We start from the raw sequence: 25,950 nt of genomic DNA, 5'->3' as shown, positions 1-25,950 counted from the left end.
CAGAGCTTGTACAGGGCTGACTGCAGAAGACAAAGATGTTTTCATTTATCCCCATGTTCCATGTAATATCGGTATAGTCTTTTTAAGTCATTGTACAGTGACACTGTCTGTTCATCTTCTTATGGACTAAACTTTTCAGTTTGGAACTTCATTTCAACTTTGGGGATTATCGCTTTAACAGTTAGTCTTTATATTTTCATGTTGCACTTTGGTTATTTTATTTTTTGCTTCAGCCATGTTGTATAATAATATTTGAGTTTGTATAAAACAGACGATGTAAGCAGCTGCAAGATTTATTACGTTTCTAGTAATATCCTAGACTTGGCGTAATTACCTGCACGTGTTGATAAATACTCCAATTTGTAACACTTTTTCTTTTAGCTTGGGTAGAAAATAGAAGTGAGTCGCGTCATTGCCACATTATTTCTAAACGCGGAAAAGACTACTTTGTAACGCACATGCGTTGTTCTTTGTGTTTCATGAAGTCCTCTTCTTCATGTCCTTATCATGTTCTTTGTGTGAAGTCCTTAAAAAATCCAAAACCCTTAACATGGCATATTTACCTGCACCTACCTTAGAAGTAACGGAGGTGAGAATGTTAATATAGATATATTGTGTGACGAGGAATGATAAAGTAAGAAGAAGATGAAAGAAGAAGAGACGAGATGATCTGAGGGAGAGGGGATGGAAAGTAGGGGACGCTCAGGATAGAGAGTGGAGGGAAAGAATTAAAGACAGGAGAGGCGACCTCATATAAATATGGGAAAAGGTGAAGATAAAGAATACGAAGAAGAGAAATAAGTACAAATCGCAGGTATGGTGCGGATTGAGTACCTACAACATATTTATTTTTAACCAATTGGTTTAAAAGAGGAATTAATCATTGTTTCCTTTCAAGTGAACTATAACTTCGATTATTATTTGATTTTATTAACTTCTTTATCAAGTGAATTCACATGTTCCTTGTTTGTCCAAAACGAATTTCAAGTACACATAAGTTTAATATTCTTAAGTTAAATTCTTAAATTGATATATACTTATCAATTCCATTGAAACACCTAAAAGAAAGTGCCACTTGCCAGATTAATATGGTGTTGACCCCCTTTCACCTGTCCTCAGAACAGCTTTGATGCGACATGAAATATAGTCATACAGGTTATGAATATTGTATCAAGTGGTATATTAGACCATTCCATGTGGAAGGTATCACTCAGTTCCGTGATAGAAGGAGATAAAAATTCGTGCCGGATTTGTTACTCCAAAATGTCCCAAAGATGTTGAATTATGTTCAAGTCAGAAGGTTGAGAGGGCCAAGGGAGTTGTTCAACTTTATCCTGATGTTCTTCAAATTATACTCAAGCCATATAAACGGGCGCATTATCATCCTGGTATATGTTTCCTTGTCCGAAAACAACATGAGGATCATAGGATGTAGATGGTCCCCTAACATGGCGAAATACTCACAGGGAATTAAGGCAATCGGTAAGCGTCAACATAAGATCCTTTGAAATCCAGAATATTGCGGCCCATAGCATCGCATAGGAGATGCCATGTTTGTGTTTGGGTGAAGACACTGCGGATCATATGCTTCTTTATAACCCACACATAAACAAGGCCCGTGGTTTGAAATAAAATGCCCGTGAAACAATGACTCATGCGACGATATCACACGTTTCCAGTCATCAGCCGTCTATAATGAGTGTTTGCGGTAGAGACCTGCACGGGCCGGGCTTGGGCGGGCCGACTCTGCTATTTCTTTGGGTCGGTCCGGGCTTGGGCTGGCCGACGCTGATTTCTCTTCAGATCGGGCCGGCTCACAGTGCGTCGAGCATATGTGAGTATTGGACAAAAATAAAACAAATCATCATGTAGCTTTTATCACATGTTTATTGTGTCACAAGGCAATCTTTGACAACTGAAGCAAACGTACTTGAAGTTGTTGAACTTGACAACTGTACTTATACAGAAAGTAATATCCCGTCCAGGAACGTCAAAAAAAATGTTAGAAATTCACTGTTCACGGCATTCGTAAACACAAACCCAAACGACTCAAAACTACATAACAGTAAAATATAATGGAAAGCAATGCATGAAATGGTTGAAACAGTCCCAGAGTTCTGCAGATCAGTCATCACCATCACTGTCTAAGTTATCAAATTCGATAGCGACAGAATTATGGAGCTGGACAGCATGAGCAACATCAGTTTTGAAATAACTTTCCAGATCCGTATCAGTTCTTTTCTTTGCGTAAATTTATATCTTCGACGAGACAATAGGGTCAGATAGAGTAAGCGTATGCGTCATCAGGTTTAAACAAGTATTTGAGCGAGAAGTTTTCCGTGTATGATGTAGCCTAGTGTGACGGAAGACTTTGTGGAGAGCTTCTAAAGCTTCTTCCGAAAACTGTCCTACGGGTAACTCAAAAGACTGTAATATATCTACTCCATGGACTAGTAGCTTGTGCAAACCGGGGTTTCGAACCAGAAATGAAACAATTTGAAGTTGCGTTGGTTCCACTTAGAATGTTACACACGCTGCCATCTACCATCGTTAAATGTAAATCAAAGGTGACATCTAATGTACAATCACCAAGGGACAAAGTACAGTCCACAAGCTACTCAATACGAGTCTTCATGTCAGCTTCTCGTAAAACCAACGCTGGTGATTCTTTAGAGAAAATGAATGTAATAGATCTACAATAGGATGTTGATCCTGGACGATCGTTAAACCACAGAACTGTTCCGGGTATAACATCAATCAATTAAAGAGTTACGATCAAAATCATGTATTCATCTGTATATTTCACATCATGATCATTAAATGTTTGCTTGTAAATATTATGACCTTCACTAGCATCAAACCCCATTTACAGATCAACTTTGTCGTTACGTCCTCTTCTAACATCAACGATTTGGAAATACTTTCAACATTTTTATATCAAAGTTTTTGTAGGTCTACCTGTGCCGATGTTTCGGTAACTGTAATAGGTTGGGTCAATAGTTCTTTCTTTGTTTTCCTAACACTATATAGGCTAGGAAAACAGTTTTCATGAATGCTGTTGACAACCGACCGCAACGTGTTGTATTGCCTTTCGAACAGATCGAGATCTACAAATAAGGATAAGGCCTGCATAACTGATAGGTTTTTGGATTGTTAATCACTTCTTGATGTATTTTCTTTCGCTGCTGCTTGTTTAGCAGCAAAGGCCAGCTCCTCTGCCGATTTAGTCGCTACAATACGATCTACGCGGCTTTTCTTTGTTTTTACCGAACACTCTGCGAACTGTTTACTGGGTCTACCGCGAGTAGAGCAAGCTCCATCGGTCTTCACGTTGCTGTGATACCGAGCAGTTATCACTGTTGATACATATTCCGGAAGCGAACACGCATGATTTAAGCCACTCTTTACTTTTATCTAGGAAAACCAGCCGAACTCTGTGTGGTATATGCCATTTTTTGCTCAGGTCACATGTAATAACTTATTCATTTCTCTAAACTGCTGTACACATGTTCTGTGGCGTCTTCAACTTTATAACCAATACAAATAGCCTGCAGAATTTTCGCTTTATTCCGACTAGCAATAGTGGTTGATATCCATCTTTCAAAAATGTCCTTGTTTTTCATGGTGTCTTCTTATGCAATTTCAGTAATTACAGCCACAATTGCGGACACTTGCACACACACTATTGCTGAATCCAAAGGAAATCATTAAAGGAACATATTCCTGCAGAGATCTCGAGATATGTTTAGGGTTTTTTGAGATATTTCAAATATACAGTAGCAAAATGTTTACCAAACGTTCGCGTAAAGGAAATAATGTACCTGTGCTATAACTGCCCACTAGAGGCAAGAAGTCTCACCCTTCGCTTTGGTCTCCAATACCAGTGCGAGCGCTGTATAGATAACGACTCAGGTCAGTCTAATATAGTAGTTGTGCATGCGGATTGTTAACCCGCAAGAGTGTCATCTCGAATCGGGTCTGTCTAATGTGCAATTCCGCTCACGCCTTCTGTAGGCTGACGGTGTGTCGTCAGTTTGTCGCTAGGCATTTCTGTCTTGTGAATCATTTGTCCTTCATTCCATACGATTTCCAAGTCCGAAGAACATTGTTACTTTTCCCATTTTTGTCCATTGGTCGACGCACTGTGCGGCTGGGACCGATTAATTGCAATTCTTTAATTGCAATTCTTTAATTATTGACTTTCGTTAAACGATAATTCAAATAAAGCCAAACGTTGAAGAAGTGTGTCCGTGAAAAATGTTACAAAGAATGCAATAGTTATTTACAGTTTGTGTTGCTTAGCGGCTCCACTTTCACTATAGAGGATTGGAGGCATTATGCGGTAAATTGAGCTCTGACCTTGACTTTCGCTGAACTCAAAATATAACAAGAAGGGGTGGGAATGTTTTGCCTGTCGCTAACCAATATTGCCATCTTCACTTTATGCTAAAAATCAAGTAAGTTAGATTTTTGTTACAAGGAATGGAGTTTTTGTTCTCTTGATGACAGGCAAAGTTCTAGAAGGCAATGGTATCATTCGGGAGGCAAGCGTCAAATTGTGAACTAGAGTTTAGAAAATGTTTCTGAAGGTTAGGTCAAATTTAGTACTAAATTTTGAGAAAGATTTTGGCTCGAGCTATTTTTTTTTTAATTTATCGGGCCGGGGTCGGGCCAAAAGCTTTTAAAACTTATCGGGCCGGGCCGGGCTCGGGCCGAAAATCTACAAAGCGTTTTGGGACCGGGCTGGGCCGGGCCTAGGTACGTTCGGGCTGGATTGGGCTCGGGCCGAAAAATTCGGCCCGTGCAGGTCTCTAGTTTGCGGTAACATTAGTGTTGTGCTAAAGCGTTATGGTCCCTTGATAGAGGCTATATCCGTACAATCCGACCCTGTAGGTTTCATGACATGTTTACTCGAAGCAAACTGTGATTGTGGACACAGGCTGTACGAGATGCTGTTTGATTTCATCCTAAACTCGCACTGTAACAGCATGGCGGTTCTTTGTTGCGACCCGCTTTAAAGCTTGGTGGGACCTGTCATTGAGGGTTTTCTTTCGATCACTGTTCCTCTAGCCTATTTGATTTTGCCGTGAGTTTTGTAGGATGTCATCACCTTGGGCATGTTCTCTCGCCAAACACCCAACACATTTGCCACTTTCGTCACGTCTGCACCCCATAACCAAGCACAGATAACTTGCACTTCTGGAAAAATCAGAGTACTGATCCATTTCACACTATCACTATCCACTCAGTTCACTGCACATTGTCGTTCTAATATTTCTCACGAAATATAGAGTTTACATTAATAAGCCACTACCAACATGCCGGCACTACAAATATATATCAGAACAAGAAATCAGTAAAAATCAAACCAGCAAAATTCCAATTAATGACAAAGTCTTTTATAAAATAATGTAATGGAAAAAAGTATTCATCATCGGCAAGAAATTAATTTTTATCAGCCTATGATTACATTTCATAAAAAATAACTATTAATTTATTAAGAGATTGTAGCTTAATTAAGAAATATGCTATAATGATAATAATAAACAACCTTTACTGAAATCTAGTGAAATGGTTGGCATATTGTGCTTTCCTGGATCCAAGGGATTTAATAATCGTACTGACATAAGCATTTAGAGGTTGTTAATGTTCTTTATTGAGTAAGTTGTTATTATTAAGTTTCTCTTAGCTGCGATTAGTCAGTCGGAGTGTTTACAGTCCATATTGTAGCGAACATGCAGCCAGAATGGGCTAAATTATAAGTTTATTTTAAAACTTTTTTTTTATTATTAAGAAATTAATATTTCTTGGTTGAAACTGTAAACATTCGAACGAGCATTGGGATTCTAGAATAGACTGCTATTCAAGGAAAAGAACGATTCTATTTCCACAAACAAGCACGCGGAAGTCACAGAAACGCACTTTCACCAACTTAAATTTAAAATCTATATGGGTAAACAAGGATGTTTATCTGGTATAAAAGCAAAACTTCAGAAAGTTTACGCGTCCAGAAATCATTATCTGCTAGAGTGTATACGCCGCCGCTCAGCGTGTGCGGCACTCAAGAGGACCCGACGCCAACACCTTGGTTATGTAGTAGCAGCCCCTGAAGTCCAAGAAGCTGAACAGGTCTTCGTCCGAGTCTTGAAAGACGTCTCTGCATTAGACGACCTCCAGGAAGGACTTCTATTTCACAAGTCCAGATCCATTGAGGGAGAAGACGAGGGCAGCCGTCAACCAGCTTCGAACCCAGGACCACGAAGTCCCGAGCCGAGCAGCGAGACCCTGCGAGTCTGCAAGGCGACGCCTAGGAAAGAAGAGGAACAGTCTTCCGGCGGGTTTGAAGTAAGGACTCTCACATTCCAAACAAGTGATAAAGTGCGTCGTAATTTATCATCCAAAAGTGACAACAGTAAACCAGTTCTATTGGACAGGATCCAGCGGATAAAACGTGAGTAAACAAAACCATATTTTGATTTGTTCTCAAAGAGGTTTGTTTGAGCAAAAAGCAAGCTAATATTCTATTTACACACATAGCCTTGCATTGGCATGTTTTGATTTATCAGTCTCATTTGGTTAGCCTTCAGCTAACGAGACAACCGGTCAGAAACCGAGATCCTTCAGGTCAACGCGTAGACCGGCCTTTAGAAATTATAATTATTCCCTCAAAACCCCGGATCTTTCATTAAATTCATTCCCTTCATTTCATATTCATCCTTTTGTAATAAAATATAAAAAAACAATTTCAAATCTTTTATTCAAGTAACTGCATCATCCTGATGCGTAGTTTAAAGCACATATTCTAGCGTGACAGATTACATTACTGAGCTTTTAGTAAGTTACCCCCCAGGTAATCGGGAGTGTAACTAAGTAATCATTAAGCTCTTTAATTAACAACGCAGTACTAATTTAAGTTAAACAATTACTCGTACGATAACAGCAGAATTGTTTATAACCAAAGAACCGTTGTAATATTAACTTTGTATTTATTTCGGCCTAAAACCTATTTCCTGAAGTTAATTCCTTTCCTAATCTCTAATAGCATGTGTACGCCAACTATCCTTTGGTTTATCCGTAAGATGAAGACTAGACACGGATTTAAATGTTTGTTTCATGGCGCATGATATTCTTGGACACTTTCCAATCACGCACCCTATTTCTTCCAATGTAAGTTCGATGAATTTTGTTCCGCTAAAACAATCAAACAAACAACAAAGAAACATAATTTTCTCTTAACGGAGCAGCATAGTTATTTCGTCAAATGTGATGGCCTGTGATTGCTAACTTGTGATAATAATGTTCTACGTTGATATTTCGGAGGATAGGAATCTACGTAATTTGGAATATTTTTGATCCGTCGTCTACAGCTAAGAAAGTCATCACGATCGTTTGGTAAGTGTTATCTGTATTTGTTGTTTCCTCGTATGTTGCCGTTTTACAGCTGGTACTTTGAATGTCACCAAATCCATTAGACCTAATATCACCGGAAGTAACAACACTTTCTCTTGTAACTGCAATAGAGACACTATCATGCTCAATGACCATGATACTATTAATAGAGTGTCTGTTTTAGCAGTAGATGGGTGAGGAGTTCTGGAGATTAACCTGACAGAGACAGAAAACATTTTGCTCTACTTTGCACACAGACACTTTTCCTCTTTATCTGATTCTCCATAGTATTCCATCGAATTTAATATTTTTCGTACTCGTAACAAGTGGTAACTTGTTAAATTTCCATAGCACTAGTACTGACAGCTATAACGTTCTCTTCACAGATCTCTCTTACATTCTGCCTTACGTGAATCTTCCAGTGTTGCTCATTGTCCTATATCCTACGATATTTTGCACAACGTCCGGCACGACACTCAGCTTGTGTTATTGGAGCTGTTTGAGCGTACCTGGTCACAGGAGAATTCCGCCATAGTGGCAAGAGGCTCCGGTTCTTTGAAACCAGTGCAAAAAAAATGCAACGACTGCTAAACAGCGCCCTCATTTCCGACTTCACTTGAGGGAAGGTGAGGGCAAAAGCACCTCCGACATAAGACTTTCACGTTTTGTACTAGTATATTAGTAAATAATAAATTAAAGTATATGTATTCTCAAACTCTTGAGGGGGGCAATTCCTTCTCCTGTCTCCCTAAATGACACCCTTGCTGCCAAAAACTACAGATTTTTGCTCTCACGAGTTTCGTCTTGTAAGTTATTTGAATACATTGTAAACAAGCGTTTGGTGTAGTATTTGGAGTGACATTCTCTTATTAAACTATCCTCCAATGTGGATTTCGTTCTTTCAGGTCCACTACAGACAATCTTACTCATCTCAAAAACTGGATTCAAGAAGTCTTCTTCCATTCTTACTATCTTCTTCGATTTAGAGAAAGCTTATGTTACGGTATATTCGAAACGCTTGATCATTGGGTTCTTCGTGGCTACATGGTTCAGTTCATAGCAAACTTAATCGACGAAAGTTATTTCAGGGGGTTTTTGTGTCTCACGGCGCTGCAAAAAATCTGTGTCCCTTGGGTCACACTCTTGTCTCCATCAACAGTGTTACGGATCAGGCCACTGTCTGTGATCTGCTCTGTGTTATCGTTTATTTTCTCCCCTAATAACACTGATAAATATAAATAATAATAATAATAATAATAATAATAATAATAATAATAATAATAATAATAATAATAATAATATACTATAATTTCCGTTTCCGAATATCTTGGCAATATCTAATATGCATTCTAAGAAAATTAAAACATGCTGAATCCAAATATGGAAAATGCTTGTTTCTAACACCCTGCATCCTCAATATATACGGCATCAAATTTTTATATTTTTTAATATTATATCAAAGTAAACGACTCACAGATAAAAGTTTCAATAGAGCAGTTTCTGCTACATCAAATACTAATCAGCATGATTTTACCTAAGTAGTGCAAATATCACAGGAAATATATGCTATATAGTAATATCTAGTAGACATATACAGACACACATATACACGTGTATATATATATATATATATAATTTGTATGCATGTATGGACGACTCCAAAGTGCAGTTCCACCTGCAATTCTCCTTTTACTGCAATAGGAGGCAACACAAAAAGCAGGGTCGTTCGGTTGGTTGAGAATTCGAAAGACATTGCACAAGCCTTTACTTTGTTACAAATATATCAGTGTGGCCAACTACAAATAAGAGACTAAAATAAATTGTTAAGAATGACGGGTTATTATCGTGAGGGCAACGGATGACATAAAATGTTACAAAAAACATCCACAAATAGCGGAAAGAGAGACAAACACAGACTAAGGGACACCATTGGCGTAGCAGACTTGCGGCCCTCTCATGCAAGATAAAGTTGCAAACCCTATTATTATTATTATTATTATTATTATTATTGAAAACTACTTTCCCTTCCCAATCTCTGACTCTGCTAATACTATCTCTGCATATAGCGGTCATGTGTGCAGTTTTTGTCAAAGAGCGGTCTCAAAGGCCAAATGAGATGGAAATCTCCGAGAGAGAGAGGAAAAAAGTTTCCTTTATTAAATTCTATGTCAAAGTTCGAAGCACTTTTTTGACAGGTGCTTTCTTGTTTCTTTTTCTTGTGGGAACAGAAAAGGTTTGGCGCCTAAGAAATTACAGTATATAATATTCCAAATTTCAAAATGGATTTATTTACATTCCAATTTGTGGTAATAAAGAAATTGTCATTGGAAGATATTATTGTAAATCTTAAGTTTTATTACAAAATCTATCCTTAAGTCTTAGGGCCCGCTATACCCCGTTCTCCTCTCGAAGATCGATATCGAAAATTTAGGATATGGAATGTATTTGAATCAATAATCAAAATCTAAATATGTTCTTCCATTTCCGTACCTAAGGTTGAGTTGGAGAATGTTCTATAAAATAATCATAACTCATTGTTCTTATTTCTATCAATTTTTTTATACAGATTCAGAACTACAAGTCTAGTAGAACTATAAATGAGAGGTTTTATTCCTTTTTTCTCTCAGAGTAAAAGATTTTTATATTTTGCTGAGATTGTCAGTTTTTAAAATATAAGTCCCCTATTTCGGGCTACTACTGGCTATCGGGTTTTGTGGTAATTCGTACCGGAAACAGTAAAGTTTGTCGACTCTCAAATCTCGTCAATTTGTTAAAAGAGATTTTACATTTCATGTTGTTATTTCTTCATTACAAAAACACTTCTGATTAACTCTATTCATTGTGAATTGCTGGACTTATACACTCTGTATAAAAAAGGGACAGTTAACACCTTGCAGCTAGGCCATCCAATATATACCTTCTTCTCCCATAATCGTGTCTGGTAGAGAGGCCCCCGTTCTCTCATCCTTTCCTGTCTCCCATGTTAAAATCAGTAACAACATGAGCACAATTCCAATTTAAAAACATATTAGTGTCAATAAAGTAAAAGGATAAAAAGGAGACGAAACAAGATTCATAAGTTGATGTAGGGAGAAACGTAAACATATTTCCATTAAAATTTGAAACCAATAGATGTATGAATCTGTGTGAATCTTTTAGAGGTACGGAAGTGAGACTGTTTGGAATTATTTGTGTGTTTAACAGTGTGTGTGCCTTTAGCTGGCAACAGTGTTCAAGTTGCTTAACGCGTTTCTATTGTTTGGTGAAGTGTGGGAGTGTGGCAGCAAGAACATTCAGTTTGGTGGACCATATATCATGGTCGAAGATCATACAATACAGCACAAACAATAAGCCATCGTATCAAAATCATTTACTACTAATGACCTTGTGAATATGTTTATTCTCGTGTATTATTTTTATGTGCAAACTGAAGTTGTAATCATTAAATACAGTGAATTCATATTGGGTTGCATTCATGTGGTATACGAACCAAGCCTTACAGTCCACTAGTATGAACATTGTTTTTAGCATTGTCATTGTACTTGAGTGAAGTTACAAATATATACATTCATATTGTACATTTGGTCCTATTCGGGCCACATGAGAGCGAAGATTTCTGAGAATTGTTCTGTGCTCTTGTGAAGAGAAATGTGTTTGTGTCGACCTATATGTGGTGCTATCACGTACGTTAGACAATAATCACGTTTTGTGTAGGCGGACAGGTGTTGTACCAGGACCACGCATCTGGAGTATATTTCATAGGTAAAAAAGAAAACAAAACATCAACTTCAGGTCAGTAGTTTTTTATTCTTCATATTTCTGCGTAGCATTTAATCATGACTGAATCACACCAGCGCACAGTGCGTCGAGCATATGGGAGTAATGGACAAAAATAAAACAAATCATACTGAAGCTTTTATTACATGTTTATTGTGTCCAAAGGCGTTCTTTGCTCACTTAGACTGAAGCAAAGTTGTTCTTGAAGTTATCGAACTTGACAACTGTACTGATATAGGAAATAATATCCTGTTCAAGGACGTAAAAAAACTAGGTTGACATTTAAGGCCTTATGCAGAGTAGTTCTGACGCGTGATTAGTGTCATACTAAAGAGTTCGACTAACATGTGTTTCCTGCAGTAGTCAGCCCTTTAGTATGACGCTAAATATACGTCAAGACGACTTGCATAAAGCCCTTACTGTTTACGGTACTCGTAAACACGAACCCATACTACATAATCTATATATATAAAAGAGAACGCACAAATCCTTTGTTACCTCATCACGCTAATACGGCTGAACCAATTTCTTTTATTTTTGGGGGGTTATTAGGATTTGGACCCTAGATGGTTTTTATCATATCACTTTAATTTTTAATTACCAGTGTCTTGAGATAATTGACCATTCAAGTGTCCATAACGTACAAATCCTTTGTTAGCTCATCATAGCTAAATCTAACCGTATTTATATGCAACCCACATGACCGTGTCACTCGGCGGGTTAACATAAATGACAGGCGATATAATGTTAACATTCTTCTATGGTTTTTATCATATCACTTGAAAGCGAAAAAGTAAAAATTATTTAAGTAACAAAGTTTATTGCGTTCCAGGGTGACCGCAGCGAAGCGGGGTGAACGCTGCTAGTACTAAAATATAATGAAAAGCAGTGCATGAAATGACTGAAATAGTTCTAAAGTTTTTTTTTAAGATCAGCCAGTACCATCACTAAGTTATCAAATTCCATAGCGACAGAATTATGAAGCTGGGCAGCATTAGCAGCATCAGATTTGAAATAACTTTGCAGGTCCGTATCTGTCCTCCTTTTCTTTGCGTGAATCTGTATCTCGGAGGAGACAATAGGGTCAGATAGAATAAGCATATGCTTCATTAGGTCTAAATAAGTATTGAAGAGAGAAGTTATAAGATGTAGCCTAGTGTGACGGAAGACTTTGTGGAGGGTTTCTAAAGCTTCTTCCGCATAACCGACAATCCTTTGGACTATTCGTCATTTCTTGATGTATTTAATTTCACTGAAGCTTCTTTGGCAGCAAAGGCAAGCCCCTCTGCCGATTTAGTCGCCACAAGAGGATCTAAGCCTCTTTTCTTTGTTTTTACTGAACACTCTGCGAACTGTTTACTGTTTCTACCGCGAGTAGAGCAAGCTACATCGGTCTTCACGTTGCTGTGATACCGAGCAGTTATCACTGTTGAGACATAGTTCGGAAGGATATATGCACGATCAAACTCCTCTTTATATTTTTAGCTAGGAAAACGACGAAACTCCTCCATATGTTTTGCTCAAGGTCATATTAATAACTTACTAAATTTCTCTAAATTGTTTTACAGATCTTCCGTGGCGTCTTCAGGTTTATAACGACTACAAACAGCCTGCATAGTTTCCGCTTTCTTTGGACTACCGCTAGTGGTTGTTATCCACCTTTCAAAAATGTCCTTGTTTTTCATTGCGTTTTCTTTCGCAATTTCACTAATTGCAGTCAATATTGCGGACACTTGCACACACACTATTGATGAATCCAACGGAAATCATTAAAGGAAGATATTCCTGCAGAGATCTCAAGACATGTTTAGGCTTTTTTGAGATATTCCGAATATACCAGTAAAAAATTATTACAAATCGTTCGTCGTAAAGGAAAGAACGTACCTGTGCTATAACTGTCCATTAGTGACAAAAGGTCTCACCTTTCGCTTTGGTCTGAAACACCAGTGCGATCGCTGTGGAGATAATGACTCAGGTCGGTCTAGTATAATAGTTGTGCATGCGAATTGTTATCTGTAAGAGTGTCATCTCGACTCGGGTCGGTCTAATGTGGTAACTTTGCGCGCGCCCTCTGTAGGCTGACGGGTTGTCATCAGTTTTTGGCTAGGTATTTCTGTCTTGTGAATCATTTGTGCTTCATTACGTGCTATTTGCAAGTCCAAAGAAAATTGTTTCTTTTCTCATTTTTGTCCATTGGTCGACGCACTGTGAGCGTCTTTTAAGACAAAGATCTGCATACAGAGGCCAGTTAACCAGAATAAACACCTTTGTTCAGGCCTTTGATACATATGAAGGCAATATAGAAGAAATACGTGCACGCTTAAAACATCTAAATAACGTCTGGGCAAAGTTGCAGGAGGTGCAAGATATTATTGAAATTGATCAAATCGAACCCGAAGCGGAAGCAGTAAACGCTCGTACAGAAATTGAAAATGTGTATTTTGCTTTAGAGGCTCAAATGCAAGCACTTGTTTTAAAGCATGGAAATAAAGAATCAGCTGTTAATAATAGTACTAACAGTAGCGCACAAGTTAAATTACCGGTCATACAGTTGCCTGCATTTGACGGGAATTGTAAACATTGGTTATCATATAAGGACACTTTATATCTCTTATTCACGAGAATAAAGACATTTCCACAGTACAGAAGTTTCAGTACCTCCGAACTTCTCTTAAGGGCGAAGCGTTAAACCTAATTGAAAATTTACCGATTACCGAAACAAATTATTCAGTAGCATGGCAATTACTCGTTGACAGGTATTCAAATAAAAAGCTAATTGCTTCTTCTTACATTCACGAAATACTACAAATCAAGCCAGTGTATAAAGAAAATGTAAGTGAACTTCGCGCCTGTATAAATACAGCTATAAATGCGCTACAAGCACTTGAGCCAAACGTAAACCTCACAGACGTAATTTTGACCCAACACTTTGTATCAAAATTAGATGCAACTACTAGAAAGTCATGGGAGCTTCAAAATACGAATTCCAATTTTCCTGCTTTATCAGAATTATTTTCGTTTCTCGAGAAACGTTGTCAGGTGCTTGAGAACATTAGAACTAGTATTGATGGTGTGAAGCAGGGTAGTAGCGTACAAAACAAGCAAACAAAAGGTATTCAGTCATCAAAGACTTATTTATCAACATTTTCAAATGCATGTGAATTTTGTAATAGCCAGCATCCCTTATATTCTTGTTCGACTTTTGTGAATGCGGCACACAGCCAAATATTAGACTGCATTCGTAAAAATAAATTATGCATGAATTGTTTGAAAAGTAATCATTTTTTGAAGAATTGTAAATCGAGAGGTTGTAAAAAGTGTTCCAAAAAGCACAATACATTATTGCATGTAGACGTAACAAAGGACAAATCAGTGCGGTTTCCAAGTGTAAGCAGTGCTGCGGTGCAAGAGCGTAGTAACAACTCAGATTCCAGTGAAAATTTAGGGCAAGTGTCATATTGTGCATTAAAGGCTAGGCCTAACGCAAGAGTGTTGTTATCTACTGCAATAGTAAAAGTAAGGGATAACAAGGGAAATTTGGTTCCTTGTCGCGCGCTTCTAGACAGTGCTAGTCAGACCAATTTCATAACAGAGAATTTGGTGCAACAATTGAACATCAAACGGTATAGGCAGTATACTCCAATCCAAGGTATAAATCAAGCAACATCTAATACAAAGTACTCTGTAGATATTTGTGTTCATTCATGTGCTAACTCATTTTCATTGAATATAAGTTGTTCAGTTCTCCCTCACATTACAAGTAAACTACCGGAAGAAAGAATTAATTATGACGATTGGAACATTCCCAAGGACATTGTTCTAGCAGATCCTACTTTAATACGCCTGGAGACATTGATATTCTTTTGGGTGCGGAAGTATTCTACATAATTATGAAGTCAGGACACAAAACGCGGCCAGGTGATTTTCCAGTGCTTCAGGAGACAGAATTGGGATGGATCGTGGCAGGACGCATTCCTCAAGAACGTGACCCCCATATTCCATTAACAACATGTTTTGTGAAGACAAACATAGATCTACAGCAACAACTTCAAAAATTCTGGGAACTAGAAGAAATTACTGTTACACCTAGATCAAGCGAAGAGCTTGCATGTGAGCGACATTTCGTTCAGAATACAACAAGAGATCATACAGGGCGTTTCATTGTACGATTGCCTTTGCTTGAAGACCGTACAGTTTTAGGCGATTCTTATCAGCAGGCATTGGTTAGATTAAAGCAATTGGAAAGAAGATTCGATCAACACCCGGACTTTGCAGCCAAATATACGGAATTCATGCAAGAATATGAAGATCTTGGTCACATGGTAAGGATAGATGAGAGTAAAAAGGAGGACGTCAGCGTTGCATACTATTTGCCACATCATGCAGTTTTTAAGCCCACAAGCTCTACAACAAAGCTCCGTGTAGTGTTTGATGCTTCAGCAAAATCTGACAGCGAAAAAAGCCTCAAGGACATTCTCTTAGTTGGTCCTACAATACAGCAAGATTTGTTTTCTATCATTTTGCGCTTTAGAACTCATTCGGTGGTATTCACTGCAGATATCGCTAAGATGTATCGCATGGTAAATGTTCATCCAGAAGACACGCCATTACAACGTATATTGTGGAGAAGATCTAGAAATGATCCGATTCAAGTTTTTGAGTTGAAAACACTAACGTATGGTACGGTATGTGCTTCATTTGTGGCCACAAGATGCCTACAGCAATTAGCAGACGAAGAAGAACACAGTTACCCTGTAGCAGCAGAAATATTACGTCGAGATTTCTATATTGATGATGTTTGTAGTGGCATGAGCAACATACAGCAAGCTCTAGAGGTCCAGAAGCAATTGATAGAGTTACTGGGAAAGGGAGGTTTTATACTTAGGAAATGGAGTTCGAATGATCCAAGGTTATTGGAATCCATCTCGCCAGAGCTTCGAGAAGTGCAGCGTCCAATCCAGTTCCATGAGGGCCAAGGTGTCAAGGCATTAGGATTGTCATGGCATCCAGACAAGGATATATTTCTCGTTGAAAGCAAGACGTCACCAATGAAGGTTCAAGAGTGCATTACTAAACGCCAGATTGCTTCCATCATTGCCACTATATTCGATCCATTAGGAATAATTTCACCAGTTGTCATTTCATACAAAATATTTTTGCAAGAATTGTGGCGGCAAAAGGTTCAATGGGACGACAATATACCAATGGAATTAGCAAAGAAATGGACTCAATTATACAAGCAGTTTCCATTAATCAATCAGATTAAATTCGACAGATATGTACTCGTTGAAGGAAACATAGCGGAGATTCAGATCCATGGTTTTTCAGATGCTTCTCAAAGAGCATATGGAGCTTGCATTTATATGCGATCGATCAATCAACAAGGAGAAATATCAGTTAAGTTATTATGTGCTAAATCACGTGTGGCCCCAGTCAAGAGAATCACTCTCCCATGTCTGGAGTTATGCGCAGCAGTTGTTTTGGCAAAATTAGTTCACAAGATTTTACCAATTTTAAAATTGAACATAAGTAGCGTCCATTTATGGACCGACTCCCAAATCGTCTTGGCATGGCTAGCTTCTCCGTGCAACAAATGGAAACCTTTCGTGGCCAACAGAGTAGCTCAAATTCAAGACTTAACTGACGTTAGCTGTTGGAAACATGTAACTTCTTCAGACAACCCTGGAGACTTGATTTCAAGAGGAATAGATGCAGTTTCCATAAAGGACAATTCATTATGGTGGCACGGTCCACAATGGCTTTCTAGTTTAGAACCTAATTGGTCAGTGACAAGTAAGGATTCATTGCAACCAGATCAAGTTCCAGAGAGTAAGGGAACCATAACATTGACAGTCACTTTAGACAACTGGTGCAATGGAACCATAACAAGATTCTCAAAATTGTCAAGGTTAGTTAGGACAATAGCATATTGTAGACGTTTTGTTCATAACGTCAGAAACAAACAAAACAAACTAACAGAAGGTCTATCGGTACAAGAACTCCATACAGCGCTCTATGTTAGCATCAAATGGGCACAAGAAATTGGATTTCACAGCGAATTACAGCATCTTCGTGATGGAAACATTGTTCCGCCAAGAAGTAAATTGAACAATTTAAATCCATTTTTAGATAGTGAAGGCATGATCCGAGTTGGAGGAAGATTGGAGAATAGTCAACTTCCGTTTGACGCCAAACATCAAATAGTTCTGCCTTCAAATCAACACTTAACAAAACTTATAGTTGAAGCAGAACACTTAAGATTACTTCATGCTGGACCCCAATTATTAATATCATCACTACGCCAGAAATATTGGATCATCAGGTGCAAACAGGTAGTAAAACAAGTGACCCATCATTGCTTCACATGTTTCAAGCTAAAGGCCAGTGGTTCAAAAACAACTTATGGGACAGTTGCCAGCAGCTCGTGTGCAGCAAGCCAGACCATTCCTAAACGTAGGCGTGGACTACGCTGGAGCGTTTTACATAAAATCAGGAGCAGTTAGAAATAGATCTGTACGTAAGGCATACGTTGCATTATTTGTTTGTTTATCCACCAAGGCAATACATCTGGAATTGGTAACAAATCTTAGTGCGCAGTCATTTATAGCAGCTTTACGCAGATTCATAGCCAGACGAGGAAGATGTCTCAACATATACAGCGACAAAGGCACAAATTTCGTTGGAGCCAACAACGAATTGAAAGAATTGTATCAGCTGTTTTCATCAGATCCTTTTAGTTCTCAAGTTCATGATTTTACATCGACCGAAGGAATTCAGTGGCATTTCATACCACCAAATTCGCCGCATTTTGGAGGACTATGGGAAGCCGGTATAAAATCAATGAAATACCATCTAGTTCGTATTACAAAGGGTGCAGTGTTAACATATGAAGAGTTTGTAACATTACTCACACAGATTGAGGCCTGACTCAACTCTCGACCATTTACAGTGCTATCAATGAGCCTAACGACATCAGTGTTCTCACCCCTGGACATTTTTTAATTGGAGAAGCACTTACAGCTTTACCAGAGCCTAACCTCGCCGATCTATCATACAACCGCTTATCTCGTTGGCAGAAGATACAACAACTAAAACAACACATTTGGAAGAGATGGTCCCGAGATTATTTACATGGTCTTCAACAACGCTCTAAGACAACTTCACCACAACACAATCTCAAAGTCGGAGATGTAGTTTTGCTGATTGAAGACAACGTTCGTGCATTGCAGTGGAAATTGGGCATCATTGAAAAAGTGTTCCCAGGAAAGGATTTCTTAGTTCGTGTAGTGACAGTTCGTACTACAACTGGAACATATAAACGTTCCATCAAGAAACTAGTTGCATTACCAATAACAAGGAATAGAATTGAGATTTGAGTAATATAAGTACAGTTGTAACATTGTTTCAACTTTTGTGTTTGTTTCGTTTTTTATATGTATCATTTTGTTTTATTTGGTCAGACCTTAGCTGACCAACAGGGGGGAGTATGTTTGGAATTATTTGTGTGTTTAACAGTGTGTGTGCCTTTAGCTGGCAACAGTGTTCAAGTTGCTTAACGCGTTTCTATTGTTTGGTGAAGTGTGGGAGTGTGGCAGCAAGAACATTCAGTTTGGTGGACCATATATCATGGTCGAAGATCATACAATACAGCACAAACAATAAGCCATCGTATCAAAATCATTTACTACTAATGACCTTGTGAATATGTTTATTCTCGTGTATTATTTTTATGTGCAAACTGAAGTTGTAATCATTAAATACAGTGAATTCATATTGGGTTGCATTCATGTGGTATACGAACCAAGCCTTACAGTCCACTAGTATGAACATTGTTTTTAGCATTGTCATTGTACTTGAGTGAAGTTACAAATATATACATTCATATTGTACAGGGACGGAGAGAGAGAAAACGAGATAGAGGAAGAAAAAGAAAAGGGAGCACAGATAAAAGTATTGTATTTAAACGTAGTAAGAAAAGAACCTAATATTATAAAGTTCCGTTTCCAAAAATTGAACAGTAATATAGAAATAATGATGGTTTTTAAAATATTTTTTCAGAACTATTCGAATACATAGAGAATGCTTGACAAATTTATTAAGGTACTTTCAAAATTAATACGAAACTTGGTGGTCAAATTAAATGCTCACTTTCCAATAAAACTGTAGATTTCCGAGACAGATCTATGGTCATGTCAAAAGTTTAACACACACCTTGTCTTTCCGCACGGTTCGGTTGCAAATTCGGTAGTGTTCATTAAACGTATTCTTCTGAAATACATTATAATAAACTAGTAGTGAGCATAGGTCATACATTCCATTCCAGACTACTAATGTAAACTTAGCAGAAAAAGTAAAAAGAAAAAGAATAGGTAGAAAGACAGAAAGAAAATCAAATGAATGCTATTTTACTGCTAAATTTCTATCTAATGTTGCCACGAGACGAGACGAGACTTCAGGTTGTCTTTTCTCGTGTCGTACAAAGCATATCTCAACTCGAAAATCGTCTCGAAAAGATGTGCTCGTCTCGTCTCGTCCCGAATGGTTCTGTCTCCTCTCGTATCTCGTGTCATGAGACGAGACGAGACACGAGAAATGTCTCGTTTCGTGGCAGCATTAGTGCGGCTAAGGCCCACAAAAAGAACTGTTTTGTCAAGTGGTTATAATTACAACTTTGAACAAAGTTTGGTTTGATTAACAGTGCACAACACACAACTATAATTTTCCAACAATGACAGCTTAGTTTCGACTGAACCAGTAATGAATTATTACAACAGGAATATTTGTCAGCACCTTAGGTACAGTCGAAAGGCAAACCTTCCCCACTCATTCTGAAATCCTTTTTTTCAGAACCTTTGGTGCAAATTCAACAAATAAGAAGACCTATGTGACTTTCCGATTTTAACAATGGCTTGGGTTCAAATAACATCATAAAACAATAAAAAAAATTCATTTTATTGTCAAATCAGAATCCTTACAGAACTCAATAAGGAAAAAGGCTGACATGTTTCTGTCTTTGATCGCAAAGAAAAGACCATGAAAAAATGGTCAGTTACTGATCGACTTCCATAACAGGGTTTTTACACATAGGTATTCCCACGAGCCCTCGGATTAAAATCTGGAACACTGATCTCAATTAATGCTTTAACATTGTATTTGAATCTGGAACACTATCACATAACAATTAAATTTGAATTGATGGAAAAATGGAAATGAAAGACGTTTGTAAGAATCACTTAAAAAATAACTAGGTATTCGCTGTTCTTTGTAGGATAGTCCTCATTTGAAATAATAAATGCTGGTATACATTTCAAAGGCAAATAATTTATTTCGAGGTAAATTTTTTGTAAAAGAAATTCAAATAGTATGTTTCCATTTTCGAGACATGAGAAGAGACGAGATATTTCATGACATGAGGCGAGATATAAAATGTATAGTGCTGGTCCCGACTTTTATGTATACATAAGATCGAACCCATCTCATGACATACGGACTTTATGATGGATAAACACTACATGAGTGGATTTTCTGGAAACGGAAGTGTAAATGGAACAACTGTCTAATCTTCAAGGAATGTTCGTTAGATTGACTCAGCATTTTGATGTTACGCATTGAAATTACAAGTATACAGTGAAGCCTTATTATTATTATTATTTCTTCCCCATTTTGAACCAGTACATGAAAATGCTATTTTCTTCATGTTTGCCTGCGCCAATTTTGAAAATTCGGCTTGTGTATAGCCCGCTCCCCCAAGTTCTTTGTCACCGGAACTGGAAGAGTCACTACTACTACTACTACTACTACTGCTGCTGCTGCTATTACTACTACTACTACTACTACTACTACTACTACTACTACTACTACTACTACTACTACTACTACTACTATTGCTGCTGCTACTACTACTATTACTATTGTTACTACTACTACTACTCCGACTACTACTACTACTTATGTTGAGAACAGGACCCAACCAACCCCTGCGGGGCTTCTGACCCGTTTCTACTACTACTACTATTAGTATTGCTACTACCACCACTACTACTCCTACTACTATTACTACTACCACTACTACTGCTGCTGCTGCTACTACTACTACCGCTACTACTACTTATACTAAAGCCTCCATACCACAAGACTTACATCTTAAATCTTTATAACATGTGATTCCGATTCATTATGAACTAATATGAACCGTTAGAATCACTATGATTCGTTAAAAATCACTGGGGGGAGCGGGCTATACTCGATCCGAAAATTCTTTCACTAATCGATTTCTCTCGTCGAGTACTACAAGAATCAGTTAAAATCTCGCTGGCCTTTTTTTCTTCCCCACAACCTATTATTATTATTATTATTATAAGCGCACTTTTCAAGTAGAGAAGTCTCCCCCGAACATACTTTTATTTAGCAATTCATTATTCTTTCGAATCCACCCTCACCACAAAAAACAACACTTAATTTTCTACATTTTTATCTTCAGCTGCACGAGGATTCACAGAGGATTACTTAGTTTTCTTTTTATATAATTCTTGTATCTTGTGAAGTCAATTATTTGCGTACCTATCACTTAAACGAACATTTATATATTTTTATCGATTCGAAAAATGTTATATATATTTTGAAAGTTTATCTCCAGATGTGTACCAAGATTCTTATCAGCAATTTCAATATAATGTAATGCGCTATGGTGCAAGTCTAAAATAGCGGCACAATACAGAACTCTGTAGAATGTCTTTACTTAAATGTACAAGAAATGCCATCAACTAGAGCAAACAGGGCGGTGTCGTTGGTGTCTGATTGCTGGTATCGGCATTTAATGAAACAAGTATGCTGACATAGCTGTCAAAAACTCTACATGGGCACATGTTTCTCTTGCACGTTCTCCTCTGTGCTCTGATTCTTGTAACTATTTCATCCAAAGGATGTGCTCTCGTTTGTCAGCGGATTAGAACTAGATCAACGAAATAAACCAACATTTTCTAAAACTTGTTTTGGATAATTAGTAGATGTGTTCCTGCACTAGACGCTAAGCTGAAAAGATCCTGATCCAAAAGTCTCATCTAACTACTAGTGCATGACATCAACTGTCCGTATTGTGAAGAGGTATCGTTCTGTTTAGAATTCGGCATACTTTTTAGAATACTCAGGAAATGTTTAGTACTATCTAATAAATTTAGTTGGATTTTGAGATATAACTTAACACTGGATTAGTGAATTTATTGTCTGTTTTATTCGTGCAATTGAACACTTAAAGTTCTTTGCGGCATTTTATTTTTGTTTAGTATTACTACCGTTATAAGTTATGGTTATTTATTTTATGCTTTTTATTTATTATTTTAACTTTTCAGGAACTCTTTGAGTTTTTATCAATTTTTATCTTAAATTATTTTTTTTAATTTTCTTTTGTTCTATTATTTATTTGTTCGATTCATATTCCTCTTCTATGTTTTTTGGAGTCAAACCTTTATTATTATTGAAGTCTTTGTTTTTATGTTTGAATTTCCTTCATGAATGGTGTGTGTCGGTCACTGGTACTATCGTGACGATGACAAATAACTTCGACGTACCATTCAACCAATCCATATTCAGATGCTAACAGTAAAATATAGTGCATGTATGTTTGTGATATTCTATTTTGTTTATAGAAATTATGGATATCTAGAGCTATCTCCAAATATTAACATTGCAATGTTCCAGTCACCATGATATACATACGCGCGGAGTTATTTGATTCGTTACTAGAACATCGACGCAAATGTTTGAAACCTGTAACAGAACCTGTTGTTATATGCAGTCGTATAAATACTGTTTCGATTTCGATTTATTCTCATAAAACGAGCTATTAATTAATTTTAACTAACATCCAACGTCATATGAAAATCAATATTCAATATTAATTAAATTCTTATTTCTAGAACTGTCAAACAGGTTTATTTATGTAGGTTACCTCAAACCCATAATCTTCTCTTAGACACTCTTATATGCATCATATACATATATTACTCTTCTTTTATATTTCTATGACTCTCTCTAATACACCATTACTTGAGTCATTACAAACATTCAAATGTTTATCTATTTATCTGTTTATATATTGTGTACTCCTTGCTGAGTACTTTTCGGCCAACTCATTATCCATTCATCAACATTCAATTCTTCACAAATTTTGATTAAGCACTATATCACCATAATCATTAAAACTACCAATACTATCAAAACTTTATTATATTTCTTATTGTTTTCCAATTCTTTCTTCACCTTATACATATCTATCTCTGCCTGATTATCTTCTTCTTTTTCAAATTCCTTATCTTTGTCTTTCTCTATCTTGTTACCTCTTCAATTCCAGACTCTCATTTCCTTCCTTTTGTTCTTAATACTAGGTTCCCTTCACTACCTTTCCTCTGTAGTTATTTACTTCTTCCATTGAAAGCAACCCACTAACTTCCTCTCTTACTGGTCCTACGAGGTGTGTTAGAAAAGTAATGAGACTGATTTTGTACCAACTAAAATTTTTATGTTTTTCAAACAATAATGTTATCCCCTTCAAAGTAGTTACCTTGGGAAGCTATATGCCGGCGGAGTCGTTTTTCTCACTCTTGGTAGCAGCGCTGGAAGTCTTCAACTGGTATGGCTTTTAACTGGTCGGTCACAGTCTTTTGAATGTCAGCATCGTCTTGATCTTTGATTTGCTCATTCGACATTTCTTCGGCCGAACAGATGACGGAGTGTTCCACTTTTCGCTTTGTTTCAGGATCGTACTCAAATATCCAGGATTCATCACCTGTGATCGCACAATTAAAGAATTCTTGGACACTGGCAATCCTCTCAAGAAGATCAACGCACACGTTTTTTCGATTGTCCTTCTGCTCAGTTGTGAGGTTTTTCGGCACCATTTTGGCACAAATCTTTTGCATGTTCAAATCATCTGTCAAAATTTGATGCACGGTAAAAGTGTTTAAATTTAACTGTTCACTCATCATCCTTATTGTTAAACGATGGTCTGATCTCACAAGAGCCCTCACATATTCAACGTTTTCATCAGTTTTTGAATTTGAAGGTCCCCCTGGGCGAGGTTCATCTTCAATGTGTTCTCGGCCTTCCAAAAATGATTTGTGCCAGTGGAAAACTTGTGGTCTTGATAAACAATGTTCCCCACAGGCCTGTTTCAAATTTTCAAACACTCGTGGATTCACCAAGTTTAACACAAAACTTTATTGCACAACGTTGCTCTAAATTTCGATGCTTCATTTCTGTAACATAACAAAAACACAATTTCACTGATGGCGCTGTCAAAAATAATGTGTTAGCTGTACAGAGTCGAAACTCGGACTGAGGTAGTGGAAGGGATAAACAAACCGGTTTAGCACAGGCCGGTAGATATAACGTTGCCAGATCGCCCGCAGTGTTGCCAGTCTCATTACTTTTCTCACACATGTTGTATTTCTTTCGGTGTAAACAAACCCAGTCCATCATTACACCTCAAAGTTGTTTTTCAGATGTGGGGCATTCTACGTCTTCTAGTAACCAATGGTTTTCTTTTTTCCAGGCTTGTCAATTCTTTTCCATCGTAACTTCCTCGTTTAACATATTGCGCAATATTTGCAATAGCTGGTGTGATGTTTTGCTTTTGTAAGTTTTGGCTATACAGCATTATCCTGATTGCATCTTGATAAGGGGCGGTCAAATAAGCCACATTTAAAATTTGGCTTGCCAAAGACCAAACACCTATTTGGCAAATGACTTAATACGTAATCTGTCCATCTTTGCACTCTCTTAGGTCTATAGCTATAAGTTCTCCTGCATTTTTTGTTACTTGGATTGTCGTTAGCAGCTGTTAGCTCATATTGTACGCCTGCAGTTGATTAATATGTTCTGTTTGACATATATTTGTTGCAAAAATTTGTAAATTTTGGTCTATTTGTTCCACTGCTACTGAAATGTCAACAGCAGCCTGCAGTAATAAGACTCTCGTTTTAAAACGTTTATGATTCTTTCCAGTAATACTCAGTGAGAGCTTAGGCGTCATGCCATGTATTTATATTGTTCAAGGTGATAGAAAACCTCGGTCTATTTGACACCTGATTTATTATTGTCAATAGTTGTCGTCTTGCGGACTCTTTTGACTGAAGATACAACAAAATTGTAACATATCTATATAATTATACTTTAGCGTGAACTGACAAAACTGCTGGAATAAGGCAACAAAGCAATACATTCTACATTGGCTCGTAAGTACCTTGGGAATGTGCTCTCAAGCAAGTTTCAGCTCGACAGGATTTTAAAAGATAAACAGAATAATAGTTAAAATTCTTATGCAATATATATATATCGCATTGACCTTGTTTATAATTAGTTTCTCGCATGAAAGCAAAAGTAACTATATTTCTGAAAATATATTTTTCAACATCTTGAGCAAATTATAGTAATAACAATACACATTCTTATTTGCAGTGTGGTATTTAACCTTGAGGAATATATTTGTTTTAAGTGTTTTGCGAAAACTTCAAGATAGAAAATAGTTATTATGAATTTAAAAGTTACGTTAACAAACATTGTTGGGAAAAAAGATTCTGAAAATTGTTAACTTAAAACCGGAATAACGTTCTTTTGACACGAAACTATTGACACAAAACTTGCAAGACTATACGTAACATTAATAAAGGAGAATTTCATTATTTTATTTTATTTTATTTTATTTTATTTTATTTTATTTTTGTCTATGCGACTATGTACTGCGTAGCTTAATGAATATTACTAACGTAATGCTGTAAAAACTATTGT

The 25,950-nt window shown here is 37.2% G+C and overlaps 1 long non-coding RNA gene across 1 annotated transcript in view; it reads left to right on the top strand.

Moving 5' to 3' along the window:
• The first annotated feature begins 6,029 nt into the window (after nt 1-6,029).
• Nucleotides 6,030-25,950, top strand: part of LOC145694017 (uncharacterized) — a 36,929-nt gene continuing 17,008 nt past the window's right edge. The window contains exon 1 of the long non-coding RNA XR_014132887.1: nt 6,030-6,451. This is a non-coding gene — a long non-coding RNA (uncharacterized LOC145694017). The remainder of the gene's footprint in view (nt 6,452-25,950) is intronic.

This window comes from Thermobia domestica, chromosome 9 (assembly GCF_964235325.1).
Source record: "Thermobia domestica chromosome 9, izTheDome1.hap1.1, whole genome shotgun sequence".
Taxonomy (NCBI): Eukaryota; Metazoa; Arthropoda; class Insecta; order Zygentoma; family Lepismatidae; genus Thermobia; species Thermobia domestica.
Note: the sequence above shows the minus strand (reverse complement) of the source record. Positions and strands in the feature narration are given on the sequence as shown.